Source organism: Sciurus carolinensis, unplaced genomic scaffold, assembly GCF_902686445.1.
Source record: "Sciurus carolinensis unplaced genomic scaffold, mSciCar1.2, whole genome shotgun sequence".
Taxonomy (NCBI): Eukaryota; Metazoa; Chordata; class Mammalia; order Rodentia; family Sciuridae; genus Sciurus; species Sciurus carolinensis.
The window spans coordinates 859706-875870 of NW_025920183.1; the positions used below are offsets into that span (position 1 = coordinate 859706).

The following is a 16165-nucleotide window of genomic DNA, read 5'->3' on the forward strand; positions in this document are numbered from 1 at the left end:
AACTCCGTTGTCACTTCAGGCCCAGGCACGGCCCCTGGAGCACATGCAGTGCACATGCAGACCGGCCAGGCACCTGCAGGCCACTGCATTGTGGGGGCCAGCGCAGCTCCATGCCACCTGGCTTTGGCTCTCTTGGCTCTGGTCCTGGCTGAGGCAGGGTTTAGGCACCTGAGAGCCCACTCTTTTGCCTTTGCTGACTGGCCCAGGCCCCAGGAAGTTCACTCAAGCAGGTTCCGCAGCTCACCCTGACTCGTCCCTACCCAGGATGCCCCCTGGCACTGGCCTCAGGGAGTGGATCCAGGCCATCGCCCAGAATGTCCCCGACATCGCTGTGCAGGAGGACCAAATCCTTTGCCACAGCCTTCTCCTGCACATCAAGGGTGGGTGCCAGCAGAGGGTTGAGCACTGTGTACCCTGAGGCTGCTGCGCCAGGTGGGGGTATCTTGGGGAGGCCTGACTCCTTCCACCACAGCTCACCTGGTTCTTGAGGTCCTGCTCCAGGCTCTCAGCAAGGTGACCGAGGATTCACCCCACCCTGACATGCCTGAGGGGGCTAAGGACAGAGGAGGCCCCTGGAGTCCTGGCCTCTGGGCTCCAAGAGTGTGGCCATCTGGGGAAGGGGCCCAGACCCCCTCCATTCCCCTCCATGGGAGCAGCAGGGGCCGCAGGCCTATCTCTGCCATTCTCAGAGAGGGTAGGGTTGTGCTTGTGGGAGCCTGAAGTCTTTTGCTGCTCCCGCCAGCTCTTCGCGGACTCTGACCTCCTCTTCTAGAAGGCTGGGGGTGGAGGAGGGCAACTCAGATCTGGGGACCCCTGGGTCAGGCCATTCAGCTAGTGAGGAAATGCCGGCAGGCAGAGGGGGTGGGCCACTGCTGCCCTGACTCACCAGAGTTCATCCTGTCCCTCCCGTCTCTACCCTGGCTCTTCCTTGGACCCTTGTCCTCAGCATGATGACCTCTCCCTACAGTGTCTGAAGGTCCCTGGGACCAATGTGAGGTGCCCAGTGACCCCAAGTTCCCTGAGTGTGCAGGAAAGGGAGGTGAGACCTGGCTGGGGTGAAGCATGACCAGGGAGGTGGCAGCCTGGGAGTCTGACCCTGTGGGGCTATTCACTGGCAAGGGCCTCTCTGCCCAGCCTGTGGCTTCTGGCCCAGGTGCAGCTGGCTGAAACTGACCTCAGGGAGATGTCTCTGCTGGGTGCTCTGCGTGGCCACCAACCCACACTCCCCTGGACATCTCCCCCAGGGGCTCAGCACTTTCTTCTGGTAAATGAGCTATGAAATGTGTGCCATCAGCAGCCTGATTCCTGACAGCTCAGAGAAGGAGCAGGCCTTGGTGCTTTGTCTCCATTTCCTCCTGGCCTGGTCCACAGCTGGACTGAGGGTGCCTCCGAACCCATTCCAGGGCTGCCTCTGGCTGTGCGTCTGTCCATGCGGAGAGCCAGTGTACAGCTGTAAAGCTCCTCGCTGCTCTGAGGAGCGAGCTGTGGTGCTGGAAACCCCCTCCTTTAGGACCACTCTGGTGGTCCTTCCCTGGACCTAGCCAAGCCCCAGTTGGAGGCTGCCCCACAACAAGGACTGAGGCATGAAGGACGAGGCCTGGCTGCACTGCTGCCCCTCCGGGCTCTTTGCCCAGAACTTGGCCCCTGTGTGTCCTGACCTGGCCTGTTCTCCCAGGGTCCTCCTCTGCCTGGGCCTGGGAGAACATGACCCTGCCTTCTCTGGAGTCCTTGGTGGCCAGGACAGCTGACCACGTCTCTGCCCTTCCTTGCTGTGTCTCTAGGGCAGGACACACTGCATGCACCCTGTCCTGGCAGACCTTGGGGTCCTTGGAGATGTGCATGCAAGGGAGCCTGCAGGGGTCAGGGTTGGTGCTGGCCACCTGATCAGACTTTGCCCTCTCTGCAGTGGATGTGTGCCCACTAGACCTCTGACCCCTGCTACACCCTTCTTCAGGGTGGACAGCACCAAGCGCTCCTTCCTTAGCTACCTCAGTGAGGTCGAGTGATTCTGTCCGCCACTGCCCTGGAGGAACCAGAGAGCTGTGCAAACGTCCCCCAGACCCCTTCCCAGAGTCCAGGTAGGCTTGGAGGGGGTGGGACGTCCTCCTCAGGCTGGACATTCTCTGTGATAGTGGGAGAGACCTCAGCCCTGCCCAGGTAGAAGGGGGCCGTGGGCTCTGCAGGAGGTGAACAGATGGGAGGTCAGCGGGACAGTGTCCCTCCACAACCTGGGGTTCTGCTCAGCAAAGCCTGCCTTCAGAGGTGGGCTGGGTCTCTGCAGATGCCCTCTCAAGGGACTAGAATAATACCAATAATAACTGTCACTTACTGAGGCTTTCTGCATGCCAGGCACTTTTTTGTACCTCAGTCTCCTGACCATCCTTACGTGATTGCACTAACAGATGATGAATCTTGCTTAGGCTTAGGGTTAAGGGGTTAATACATATTGTGAGAGGCATCCCTGTCCCCAGTGTGGCAGGGGATGGGGGTCCTGGCCGCAGGTGGGGGCTGGGAGAGTTGAGGTCGGGACTCACCTCTATGCAGTGTTCCGGAGCAACTTATCTCACCTCCTGGAGCTGATTGGCAGTGGGAAGGAGTCCCCGATCTTCATGAAGAAGTGGACCAAGCAGCTCACTGCCCAGTGAGCCACGGCTGTCCAGCACCTGGCACAGAAGCTGGGGGGCATCTGGAGGGACCAGAAGCAGGTGTGTAATTCTCTCAGGGAACAGAGCCCTGAGAGCTTGGGTGATGCTCTCAGAGCATCAGCTTCTGAGCAGGCATAGAGCTGGCCCTCAAGCCAGTGGCACTGGAGTTCTTTGCATATGATCCAGAGGGAGAGAGGTGGGGATGGCCAGGTCAGGGTGGTGCAGGTGAAGCCCTTTGCCCTTTGCAGAGCTGGGGACAAGGCCCTGATGAGTGCTTTGTGCTCTGTAGACAACTCATTCGGATCAGGCAGAGAAGTCATGGCTTCCACCTAGAATTTTCAGAGTAACAGTCTATTTGGGGAAGACTTGTGGGTCCATCCATTCATCTTCCCGTCCACCCATCTGTCCATCCATGCATACACTAGAGAATTACATGACTCTGTCTCACCCTGGATGTTTCTCTGAGTCCCTCTAATTTCATAAACTCTCTGGTCTATGTTAACTGTTGTCCACCTGGAACGTAACTCCTTGCATCACGATACCTGGTGTGGATACCTTGGCATCCAAAAGTGACCGCCCAGGCCCAACCTAGAGACAGGGTCTGCTGCCACTGGTCTCCCAGCAGGTGACTTGGGGTGGGAGGGTCAGAGGTCTACTGCTCTTCCATGACAACCCCACCCCTCTCATTGTCCCAGATTCTCGTTCACATTGGCTTCCTGACAGAGTCCAGGGACAATTTCAGCCCGCGGGTGCTGAAGGGCGGGCCTCTAGGGAAGATAGTGCAGTGAGCGGACATCCTGGCTGCTCTCTACATCCTGGGCCATAGCCTGTGGGTCACCATCTCCCTGAAGGAGATGCAGAGGTGAGTGCTGGGGACAGCCAGTACACTGTGATGGGGCGGGAAGGGATGAAGGAGAACATCCCAGAAGCCCCTGCTCCACTGCAGGTCCCATGGCCCATGGATCCTGGGAGGCTTCCTGACTTTCTGTCAGGTACTGACATACCCAGGTCCCCACTGATCCGCTCCATCTGCCTACTGCTTCCCCTCCATGCTGACACTCAATCACGTTTGGGACACACCCAGAAAGTGTGTTTGCACAGTACAGTTCTAATGGTATCCTGGTCTCCATCTCTGAGCCTGTGTTGGGGGACAGAGTTTGCATTTAGGGGCTGACAAAATTGGCTTGAGGGCCGGGCATAGTGGTGCACCCTGTAATCCCAGCGGCTCCAGAGGCTGAGTCAGGAGGATTGTGAGTTCAAAGCCAGCCTCAGCAAAAGCGAGGCACTAAGCAACTCAGTGAGACCCTGTCTCTAAATAAAATAGGGTTGGGGATGTGACCCAGTGGCCAAGTACCCCTGAGTTCAATTCCAGTACCCCCCCAGAAAAAATTGACTTGAGGAACTGAGGCACATCTTGAAGATGGGGTCCCTGATGCCTGCTACCATGGTGGTTTGGGCACACCCTTGGGTGTTTCTACTCTGGAACCAGATTCCTTCCTGGGCCTACTGTGGAGGCTGGGGCCATAGGACCTGGAGGATGGTGGGGTGGGCGGGTGATGTCCACTCTTTCTCCTCTGCTGGTTCTCCAGGGTTCCACTCCTGACATCTGTCAGAGGTGGAGGCTCCTGGTGCTTGGGAGAGGTCGAGCAAAGGGTTGTGAGTGTGGGAGAAAGGGCGGTGGGTGGAGATTGGGTGCACTGCACTGTCGGGGTAGAAAAATACACATGATTTCCTCCCCTTATCTTTTATATTTATCATGTGATATTTGGTACAGATGAAAGTATGTGGAAACTCTGTGATGATACCAGGAACAGGCTGACCTCCCATAGTATCACTGCCCACCATGAGGTGGAGAGGATCATGAGGCTGCATTTCTCTGCCTCCCCCAGAGGAAACCCATGGCCTGAATTTTGTGATCATACTTTGCTTTTTTTTTCTTCCAAAATGAATTTTTCCCATATGAGTGTGTCTGTAAATGACATGTGGTCTGGTTTGGGTCTGGTCTTCAGCTTTGTGATGATGGTGACCATGGTGTCCACTGTCCCTGACCCCAAGACCTCATCTCTCCTCCATTGTGGCTTCAGACTCATCCCTACCACACGTGGCCATCTTCCACTCATTTCCACTCTGTAGAATATTCTACTGCATGAATGTGTCATCATTATTTATCAGTGTTTTCTGTCTGCAAACATTTTATTCTTGCTTTAAAAATTGGTTTGAGAGCTGGGACTGTGGCTCATTGGTAGAGCACTTGCCTAGCATGTGTGAGGCACTGGGTTTGATCCTCAGAACCACATAAATATAAATAAATAAAATAAAGGTATTGTGTTCATCTACATCTAAAAAAAAATTTAGTTGGTTTGAGCCAGGCATAGGGGTCCACACATATAATTCCAGCAACTCTGGAGGCTGAGGCAGGAGGATTACAAGTTCAAGGCCAACCTTAGTGAGGCCCTGTCTCAAAAATAAAAAAAATAAAAAGGTCTGGGGATATGACTCAGTGGCTGAGCATCCTTGGGCTCAATCTCCAGTACCAAACTAAAAATAAACCCAAATTGGTTTGAATAGTGTGTGCTGTGGTGGACATTCAGGTCCATGTCACTTGGGGTACCTGCGTAAGTGTTTCTCAGGTCAGTAGAAGAACTCTTCCCCAGGCTGGCAACTGCCTAAGCGCTGGTGCTGAACTCACAGTGTGTTTTAGCAGAACCATCCAGGGACAAATCCTTCAACTGAATACAGCTCAGAGACACATCGTTCTACTGATTCAGTTTCTCTGGGGCCTAGATTTAGATGCACAGTTTCTGGGGTTTGGGGAGTGTGCAAATTCAATTTTATGAGAATATGCAAAACTGGTTTACACTGTGACTTTGTCGACTGGCTGTCCAACCTGTTGGCCACACCCCCATACTTAGGGTGCCAACTTCCTGAGTGAGCTGTACATGCATCATGATATCTTGCCTGGCCTTACTTTGCATTTCTTGACAGCCATGAGCGTCCTGTCCTGGCCTTGCTGTTGCTTCTTATTGGTGAAATGTCCATTCACGTTGTTCACTGGGTTCTTTTCCTTATTGAGTTGTAGGGTTCTTTATATATCAGATATAAATCCTGTGTGAGTTGTGTGTGTTAAAAAAATCAAATTTTCATGTTTCTTTGTAATTTCCTTATGTTTTTTTCCCCTCCAAGGAGAGGAGGTCCTTAATTTTAACAGAGTTGAAGTTATCACTCTTTCTCTTCATGGCTAGGGATTTGGTGCTGGGTGGGATTCCATTCCTCCTTCTCTTTGGCTTTTTGATGGGATCTCTAGTTTTGCCCCAGGGCCTAAGTAAGGAAGACCCCAGAAGACCCCAGAGTCCTTTCAGTGTGAATCCACTTTTCTCTATGAAACCATTGACTTATTTTCAGGTGGTTTTCTAGCAGGAATGAGGTTCCTCTCTGAGCCTGCCTTCCATCTTGGTGGCATGTGTTTCTAGATGTCACTTTCTTCTGAAAGGCCCCCAATTCTGGTCCACAGTGCTGATTCTCTGTGGCACAGAGGAGACTATGGATGGGGACAGTGCCATCAGCAATCTCAGGTCACTAGGGCCCTGGGAGCTCCAGTCTAGGGCAGCAGCTCAGCCTTTGCAGTTCTTACCTACCAGGAACCCAGGTAGGACATCCCTTGAAGCAGTAGTGCCAAATTCAGAGAGGAGGCTGGATCTGGGGTATGTTGAGGGGGCCACTCAATAAACTAGTAGTTGGAAGGATTTTATCCCCGATGTCTGGAATTCACCTGCTGGAGTTAATGCACTTGTCTCTGGCAGGCTCAGTGTAGATGAATGAGTGAGGTGCTGGGTGGGGGCAGTGAGGTGCCGGGTGGGGCAGGCCCCCGAAGAAGCAAGTGCAGCTGGGAGCAGGTGCAGCTGGGAGCAGGAGCCCACTGTGAAATAGCCCCTCCTACTTCTGCTGGCCAAATGTCACCAAGCCAGGTGGGGAGCTGTCAGGTGGAGAGCTGTCCCTGAGTGCCAGTGCTGAAACCAGACAGCTTTTGGATCTGAACTTGGGTTCTCATGCTGTGGCATCTTATCCACAGGTCCTGCTCTTCATGTGGTGCCGGCCACTTCAGAGCAGAGGTGTTCCTGCCTGCCTCCCACCAGCACACCTGCACTCTGCCCACCCCTGCTCCCTAGAAGCAGAGAGCTCAGAGGGTGTTCCAATGCTGTTCCCTGGCCTGGAGGCTTCCTGCAGGAAGTCTGATGGGGTGGGGATGAGAAGGAGGCAGAGGAATAGGGACCCAGGGTAAGGAAAGCTGTGGCTGTGGCTAACTGGAACCAGCCTGCCTCAGGCACAGCAGCAGGCACAGTTCTTGTGGGTCATCAGAGACCCTAAGATGCAGTGGGAGACCTGAGGGTGTCTGGAGCTCCTTTTGCCAGTCTCTGCCAAGCTTGGGTAGGGAGCATATGTCTATCAGGATCACCACCCTCGCCCAGCTGCAGGTTAGAGGAAGTGGTGTTTGGCAAAGGTCCTCGGCCGATCCTCCTGTCTGATCGGGCAGGGTCTGGGCCAGAGAATGTGCTTTTGTTACTGTTCCCTGGAGGAGAGGATCGTGCTCCTGGTAGCCCAGCAAAACACCCAGGGGATCCTACTGCTGGAGAGAAGCAGAGAGCTCAAGAATCTTTGAGGACCAGGGGTTTCTTGCTCTCAACCTCTACCCTAAGTCCTTACCTGCCTGAGCATGCCACCATTCTGACTACTCCCTAGAACCTGGCATGGCTCTCATTGCCCATCCCAGGGCCCAGGCAGTGACCACACTTGGGAGACCCTGGTGAAGATGCCCAGACTGGAAGATGCCTCTGCTGCTATCTCATCACAACTCATGATGCACATGTGTGTAAACATGCATGTGCACCCACACACGCACACACATGTCCCTACACACAGGGCACATGCATGCACATACTCAGGCAGCCTCCATGCACACACTCACATGCACACATGTGCAAATGCATGCTCTCACGCATGCATATGGTACCCTGTGCACGATCCCATACACACATGCACACACTGTCCCCACAGTCCACAGAGAACCAGTGTCTTTTCCCTAAGCCTTCACTTCCTGACAGGCTCCTGCTGATCTAAACTCCCAGAGGCAGGGTCTCCAGGGAGTGGTCACCTCTCTGACTTACCCAAAGCTGTGGGATGCCCTGGCCTGAGGTCCCCTGCAGGGCATAAGTGTGAATGAGCAATCTTGCTCAGACAGGGCAGGGTGGTGTAAACAGCTCAGCCCCCTCCAGGGATAGCCTTAGGAAGGTGCTTTCTAAGTATGTTACCAGGTGCAATTGAAAAACAAGGAAAAGTTGTTAAAAATAAGAACAGAACCACCTTCCCCAGGGGAATTTCCTGGTTAGGTCTACAAGATCAACCTGGCCCTGAGTCTGGGATGCAGCAGGATGCCCTGACGGCCTTGGGCACAGCCAGGTCAGCCCCTCTCTTGGCCTCTCTGATTTAGCAGGTGGGGGGTCAATTTCTTAATGCCCCCCAGTGATTACAATGAGCACCAAGAGTCGAGGGTGGAAGAGCCGGAGGCTGGGATTTCTCTGCAATCTTCCCCATACACCATCTGGCTGGCTGTGGGGTTGGGACACTGGAATATGAACTGATCTGCATGATGGGTGCAAGAGAACTTTCCTTGTGTCCCTAGTGCAGGGACTTCGGGATAGGACTAGAGCCTGGGGTGCAGCTCAGGCCTAGAAGATTTGCAGTGTGAGAATTCCTCCTGTGTCCTCTGCACTCTTGAGGCTCCCAGGATGCCCTTGGTGGCAGGAGCTGGGGGCCACTGGGAGTGAGGCAAATGCAAGGGGAGTGGGCCAAAGAAGCCCCCTTGGAGGTGGCCCAGCTAAGGGGGCCTCTTGTGAGTCCTTCCCAGGGGGATTGGGAGGGACCTGCTGGCCTGGAGTGAACTTCCTGCCATTCTCTCTTGAACACACAATGCTTTCTTCCTTTTTTAAAGGAGGGATATAGGTCCCCATAGGTGGAGGGGAGGGAAGCAGAGGTGAGGCCAGGGTAGAGGCTAAGCTGTGAAGGCCTCAGCACCTTATCTGCCAGGGCCACCCTGATGCTACATCAGTGTGAGCCTCTCCTGGAACGGGAGACCTAAACACAGCATGAGCTGCATGTGACTCCCCAAGACTGCTGCAGCGGGGACTGTGATGAAGGTCATGCTTTCACCCTTCTGGAGGCCAGAAGTCTGAGGTGTAGGCTAGCAGGGCTCCATCTGAGGTTACAGGGAAGGGTCTGCATCTGGCTCTCTCCTGGCTCCTGGTGGTCATCTGGCATGCTTTGGTGTTGTCTTGTGGATGCTCCAACCTGATCTCTGCCCTAATCTCTGCCAGGCCTCCCTGTGTGCAGGTTGGTATCCAAACCTCCCCTGTTAGGTGGACATTGGGCTCCTCAGGCCCTGGTTTTAGTTTGAATACTTTGTAAAGATTCATCTCCAGCTGGCTGTGGTGACTCACACCTGTAATCCCAGTGGTTCAGGAGGCTAAGGCAGGAGGACCATGAGTTCAAAGCCAACCTCAGCAAAAGTGAGGCACTAAGCAACTCAGTGAGACCCTGAATACAAAATAGAGCTGGGAAGGTGGCTCTGTGATTGAGTGCCCCTGAGTAGTTCAATCCCCAGTACAGATAGGGAGAGAGAGAGAGAGAGTGAGAGAGAGAGAGAGAGAGAGAGAGAGAGAGAGAGAGAGAGAGAGAGAGAGATTCTTCTCCAAATAGGACCATATGATGAAGAACCAGGGGTTAGGACTTCAAATATGAATAGGGGAGCAATGCATCCCATGAGAAGATGGTGACCATTTATCCTGGGCAGGGAGACCACAGAACACCCACGGGGCCTGCAGGAAGTTGGGAGCAGGCTGTCTAGGAGCAGCACAGGCTGATTTGAAATAGATCAGCAGAAGCAAATGTCCTCCAATTCTGAGTCTCAGCCTCTGTGACAGAGGCGTCACCCTTGGCTGGTGATGACCAATGTGGGAAGGTAGTGGAACAGAGACATGACTTGTACATTTGTTGTCGCATTTTCACAGATGTTCACTGCAGATGTCTTGGCCACAAGTAAGCACCCAGGCTGGACGCTGAGCCCCTTTCTCTGTTCTTTCTGTTTTGGCGTTTTAATTAAGAAGTTCACTGGAGTGATGTCTGGGCACAGCGGGGAATCCACGTCTGGCTCTGCTGCTGCAAGGTGTCGGGTGAGGGGATGGTGTGCAGGAAGATGCCCTCTGCAGGGATGTCCCACATGCCCAGCCAGTGGGCAGGTGGCAGGCGCTCAGCAGGGCCCCATCCACCCACTGCTGCCCAAGTTGAGGTTCCAATGCCAGGATCCACAGGGGCATTGGAGAGTGAAGTCTTCCCTTCCTGGGTGCAGAGATTCGGCTGTACTCATCAGTTTCATCTGCATAATTTCAGGCATCATTAATCGTACATGGCATGAGAAAAATGATGGGGCTCTTCATCCATGAGTGAAATTGGGTTTAGTAGAAAATTAGTTGACTTAACTGGCAAATGATGAAAGCTGTGTGTTTAAACGAGGAGCCGAGAAGGGGCCCCTGGGCTGTCCAGTGAAGACCAGGCTGGGCATTGGTCTCTAGCCTGGCATATTTATTCAGGGGAAGTACCTGGCAGGGTCCCCAGGGAATGGTGGTGGTGGGGACCACATCTTGCTCCTCCAGGCAGCACAGCTGGACCAGCGGGAGCAGCTTTGAGGTTTGAATCTGGTCAGTTCCGAATGTGACTGACTCCAACCCATCTGAGCCAGGGCAGAGCTGACCCAGCTGCTGCCGGCTGGTTGGAGCTGATCAGGACCAGACTGTAGTGGGCTGATCCAGCCACCCACTGGGAGGTGCTGCCTATCTCAGGGGTTCTGTTGGGTCAGTGTGTCCCTGGAATTCATGTGTTGGAGACTTAGTTCCCAGAGTCGGATGCTGATGACATTTGGAAGCCATCAGGTCAGCTTTCCTCTCGGTGGCCAAAACATCTGACATGAGCACCTTCAAGGAGGAAAAAGTTTATTTTGGCTCATGGTTTCAGAGGTTTCAGTCCCTGGTTAGCGGGTGCCATTGCTGGGGGCTGAGGTGAGATGGAACATCAAAGTGGAATAGCATGGTGGAGGGGAGCTGTCCCTGGACAGAGAGTCAGGGGGCAAGGGACCTGGACATGCCTCCAGTGACAACTTCCTCCAGCTATATCCTCCTCCCAGTAATGCATTATCAATGGATTAATCCATCAAACTGATGAATTCACTGATGAAGTCAGAGCCCTCCTGGTCTAACCAGGGCCTATGAGCCCTACCTCTGGGGATTATGCTCGCCAACCTGGAGTTTAGCAGGAGGTGATTAAGATGGATGGGAACCTGTGGGCAGGGCCCAAGAGGATGGCTGTATTGGAGGAAGAGAGGCCCCTTAGCACACTTGCTCTGTCTTGTCACATGACACCCCCTCCTGTCATGGTGAAAGGCCCCTGACTGGTGCCAAGGAGATGCCATCAGCATGCTCTTAAACTTCCAGACTCCAGAACTGTGAGTTATAGAAACCTCTCTTCTTTCTATGATCACCTGGTCTATGGTATTTAGTTATAGCAACAGAAAATGGATCAACTGGGATGGGGGCAGAAGAGAAAGCACTGAGTTTGGGGTCCATGGAGAAGACCTTGAGTCAGCTTCAAGCATGTGATTTGGCAGTGCCTCATGGCAGCAACTGGGTACTGGGCCAGGGCTCAGGGAGGTGTGGAGTGCAGAGGGAACCTTGGAAGTTGAGCTCAAGTGTCAACAAACAACCAAGTGGAAGGGAGGCCAGAGAGCAGAGACTGGAAACCCACACTCCCAGGCTGAGAGGCAGAGGCCAAGAGTAAAAACAGAGGGTTGGGACATGGACTCCAGAGAAGATGCTTCCAGGAAGCACAGGAGCCAAAGATCTCTGAGCACTTTGTAGGAATTCATTTTAATTAGGCCCTTCCCACAGAGAGAGAGAGGGAGAGAGAATAGTTTGTTCTAGAATTTGAGCAGTATCTGGACAGATTATTTCTAGCCCTAGAGCAAGGGCACAGAGAGATATAAAACCACAGAATTTTTAGCTTAGAAGGGACCAGGGAGGTTTGTCTGAGCAAAACTTTACAGCAGTGAAGGTGGACACAGGAGGGCTCAGTGTCTGGTGCAAGGCCACCAGCAGATGCCTGTGTGCCTCGGGGAGCCAGGGTCTTCTCCTCTGCATCAGAATTCAGCCTGCTGATCCCTGGGAGGTCTTCTCTCCCCCATGGGGTAGATTTTCTCCTCCTCCCTCCTCCCATTTTCCCATCCAACAATTTGATCTTTTAGCAGAAAGCTGCTAACTTTGACAAGGTAATTGTTCCTAGAATCTTTGGTGTTTATAAATTGCTACTAGTGTAGGGGGGAGGGGATTCTTAAAAGGAATTCCAGGAAACCATGCTACTGAATCCAGCTGACCCGGGAGGAAATGATTGAGCTGTTAGAGGACAAAGTGTGAAGGACCTTGAATAGGAAGGTAATGAGCAATAGGACATGGCCCTATAACCTCTGCTTTTCCAACAAGGGGCTATGGAGCCACTTGTACCCCTGTTAGGTGGGTGAGGCAGCCCTGAACTGGTGGACAGAAAAGGACGTATGTATGTTAGAAGTTCACAAGTCACAAAACTGAGGCCACAGGAGTCTTATCAGACAAGCAAACATTCATAAAATGGTGGGGGGATGGCCAATACTCTCTAACCCATAGGTAATGATAACTCTTTAAGGAAACCATTACTTGAAATCATGCAGAATCTTGTCCAAGCAGACAAGCTTCTGAAATATGCGACTCTCCCTCAGTCACAGTTAACAATAATATCAAAGGAACTAGTGGTCCCAGGCCATGTCACCACTATCCCTTACCACTAAAACTATGTCACAACCACCCCTGTGACGGGGTCATGACAACCCTCATGTAGGAAATGCACTAAAGGGTAGACCAAGGGAAAACTAGCCACTTAAGGGGATACAAGAGAATAGAATGAGGACAAAAGAACTCAAACCCTGTAAAAACCCCCAGTTCTATGAGGGTCATGCTGTTCTCTTTGGAGATGGTCCAGGATACTCAGAACATGTACTTCTCACTTGTCTTTCTATTTCGTTCAGATAAACTCTTGCCTGCTACTATGTGTGACTCCTGTGAAGTCCTTCCTGCAAGATTGCAAGACCGGAAGCGGAGAACATCTGTAGTGTCTTGAGCTCCATGGCAGGTCTCCTTCCCTGTTCAGTAGCCCTGGGACCACCCTTTAGCTTTGCTAAGAAACAGGGAGGGTAATTATTTGAGTGAAGGCCACCAGTTCCTGAGTACTGGGAAATGGGTCACCTCTCAAGTGTCATGGCACCCTCTGAGAAGTCCAATTATTCTCCTTGTTTTTGATGCAAGACAACCAAGTTTTAGAAAGATTGGCTCAGTCTTCCCTGGGGTCTGGCTCACTCTCCTGCCCAGGTGTGTTGCTCAGGTACACTTACCACTGCAGACAAAAAGATGCCAACTTCCTTCCTACCTTTCTGGTTTTGACCCTCTCCATGTGGCACATCTATCCTGGTTTGTACTCCAAGAATTTTTACTTGCTTTTAACATTCCAAAAACAATGTGTGAATTCATGTGTCCATGCCTCTGTGTTTGATGTTCATTTTGCTTTAAGTCTTCTAAGAAAAAAATTCAGAACTCAGAACTAAATTAAAAAGATGATTGTAGGGCCCCTTATGACCATGGTAGGACAGTGGTCAGGACTCAAGAGCCTGCAGGCCAAATCCAGCCAACCACCTATTTTGTATATAAAGTTTTATTTAAACAGCACGCCCACTCATTATAATATTGTCTAGGACTGAGTTTGCACTATAGTGGCTGAACTGAGTAGTTAATATACACATCTTACTGTCCACAGAGTTTAAAATATTTACTGTGTGGGCCTTAACAGAAATAGTTTCCTACCACTGTTCTAGGGGTCTTGACTGCTTTTGATTTACTATTTACTATTGACCAGGTATTTTGTACTAGGCCCTGCTTGTTAAGGTATACACTGAACTGACAGTTCTGACAATGAGAAATGCTGGCAGAAAGGGACCTGAAGAGTTAGGTTGCTGTTGCCCTGCAAGGTCACCCGGCTCTGCTGCTGACTCAGCTGTCTTCCGGACATGCCTTTGTATTACAAACTATGTAAAATTCCAATTCTCATGTTCTCTATTTTAGTGATATTTGTACATCCTTCTGATTCTCTCATGAAAAATGTTATAAAGTGTGATGTCTTCCACTTACACACACATGCTCAAATGCACACATATTTTGAGAATTTTATTTTGACAAGTTCTTTCATCCACTTTCCATGACACTTCATGACTTTGCTGGTTGTCCCCTTCTCTGGGAAGTCTTCCCTGAGGACATTGCTCCATCCTGTCCTTGTTACTGGCCGCTCTCTCTCTGCACCTGCAGGAGTCTGAGCACCTTCTCACTAGCACTGAGTCCCAGTTTTTGAGCAAACATGGGTCTGAGAGGAGAAGGAGCTTGGGTGTGTTCAGAAGTGGGTGGGGACTGGCACCGAGGGGTCAAGGACCCCTTTGAAACACCAAAGTGGACTTTTGACCACTTTACTCCTGACTTTCTTCATTTCAAGCACCTAACCTCTAACTCTTCTGAACTCTCCAGAGCCCAGGGCTCCAATGGTCCTGGAAACGCTTTGTGTTGGAGTTAGAAATCGGTTCCTGGCCTTTTAATCTCTACATAATATACATCTGCATTTGCAAGTTCATTTTGCATGAATTAAAATCCTCTAGTGGTTATTATCTTCTAAGATTAGGATGAATTTCTGGCAGGGAGTGTTCTGGCATCATTTAAGAAATACTTAGTGTTCAGGCCTGTTCTCCTTTCAGCTGTTTAAAATTATTATTCTTTCTACCCATCCTGACCCTAACCTGTCACCAAGGTGTGAGGCAGAACTGCCTGCTGTCACAGCCAACTCCTTTCTTGTGGGTAGTGCAGAGTGCATTGAATAGCAAAAGAGGTTCATTAGCCCTCAGTCTCCACCCAATTGCTGACTCTTCTTTCTGAACTTCAAAGTTTCAAAAACTGTCATTCAAATGATCCCTTCAGTCTATGAGAGATGTCAATAGGGTGAGAGGCGGGAAAGTTGGAGAAGGTCTTGGAGAGAGATACCATGATGCTAAGTGCTTGTTCTCTGTTCCAAAGTCAACCATCAGCACAGTGATGGGGGAAAGCATGAATATTCACTTTCAGTGGCATGCATTTTCAGTTTTGTTAGAGAAGGAAGCCTGAACTAAGGTAGAAAATAGCAAAGGATGAATAGGTATTTGTTGCATTGATTCTGACTTCTGTCACCTTTCAGTTAGATTCAAATGTCTGAGAACCACTTTAAAAACTTTGCAGATTCACAGATTTCAGGTCTGGTTATTCCCACCCTCATGACTCACTCAGTACTGCCACTGTAGACTAGACCCCCACTGGAATGCCATCTACAATTTCCTTGGTGAATTTATAGGTCACAGAGAAAGCAACTGACAAATGTTTCTTGCATATATATGTGAATTATTCCTGTTGCCAAAGGATTTCCATTTTACAAAGGGAACATGAGCTTTTTTGCCTACAGTAAATTCCATCTGCACAATCTACAGGTAATTGGATCCTGACTCCATGACAAGGTAGACCCACACCCATGGCATCAAGGGAGGAAAACAGTCCCACCACAGTAATGATGGACAGCCAATCTTGACAGAATCACCTGGAGACTATTTGAGCAAGAATGAAGGGTCTGCGAGGGTAGGGGATAGGCTGGCTGAGTTGCATGGAACACAACTGTGCCTGAGCACATGGGCACGTGGGCACGTGGGCATGTGTCAGTAACATACGGAACCATCTTGGAAGGGATTCCCACCAGCACCAGGTAGGGCAGCAAGGATGCCCTCATGCCTTAGGTAGATTGGAGTGTTATGTACATGGCCTGACTTGGGGCATAATATACAGCTTTCATTTGAAATTATGTCCCCTCACCTGCTATAGAGCGCTACCTTCCTATAACAGGGAAAAGTCTTTCAGTCCTCGGAAACAATTTCTCAGAGAGAAGAAAAACAATAAGACTCATGCTCAGATGCCCGTGACTGACAGAAGATCCTTTCTGGAGGCAGATGGACTGGTACTGGTGTGGGTGGAGGGGAAGAGGGCCCTGACCTGGGTACCAAGACAGAAAGGAGAAGGCGAGGCAATGGAAGGTAGTCTTTGCTGATCGACCCTAAATTAGAGCAAGAGAAATTCCTTTGAACTTGAAACAGTTGTTTTAATGGTTTAAAAACTTTTTTGGGGGAAGCCAGTACACAGATAAATGAACTACAGAATTCAGCCCATCCAAGCTCATAGAATTAGACTGAAACTTTTCATTTGTATTGGAGAGTTTAAATTTAAAAAAAGTATAGAACCACAATCTACCTTGGTCATTACTATTTTAGCAGTGGGGGAAGA

The 16165-nt window shown here is 51.0% G+C and overlaps 1 pseudogene; it reads left to right on the top strand.

The window, feature by feature from the left end:
* Nucleotides 1–265: 265 nt before the first annotated feature.
* LOC124974848 (alpha-1,6-mannosylglycoprotein 6-beta-N-acetylglucosaminyltransferase B-like) lies at nucleotides 266–3507 on the top strand (annotated as a pseudogene).
* Nucleotides 3508–16165: the final 12658 nt, after the last annotated feature.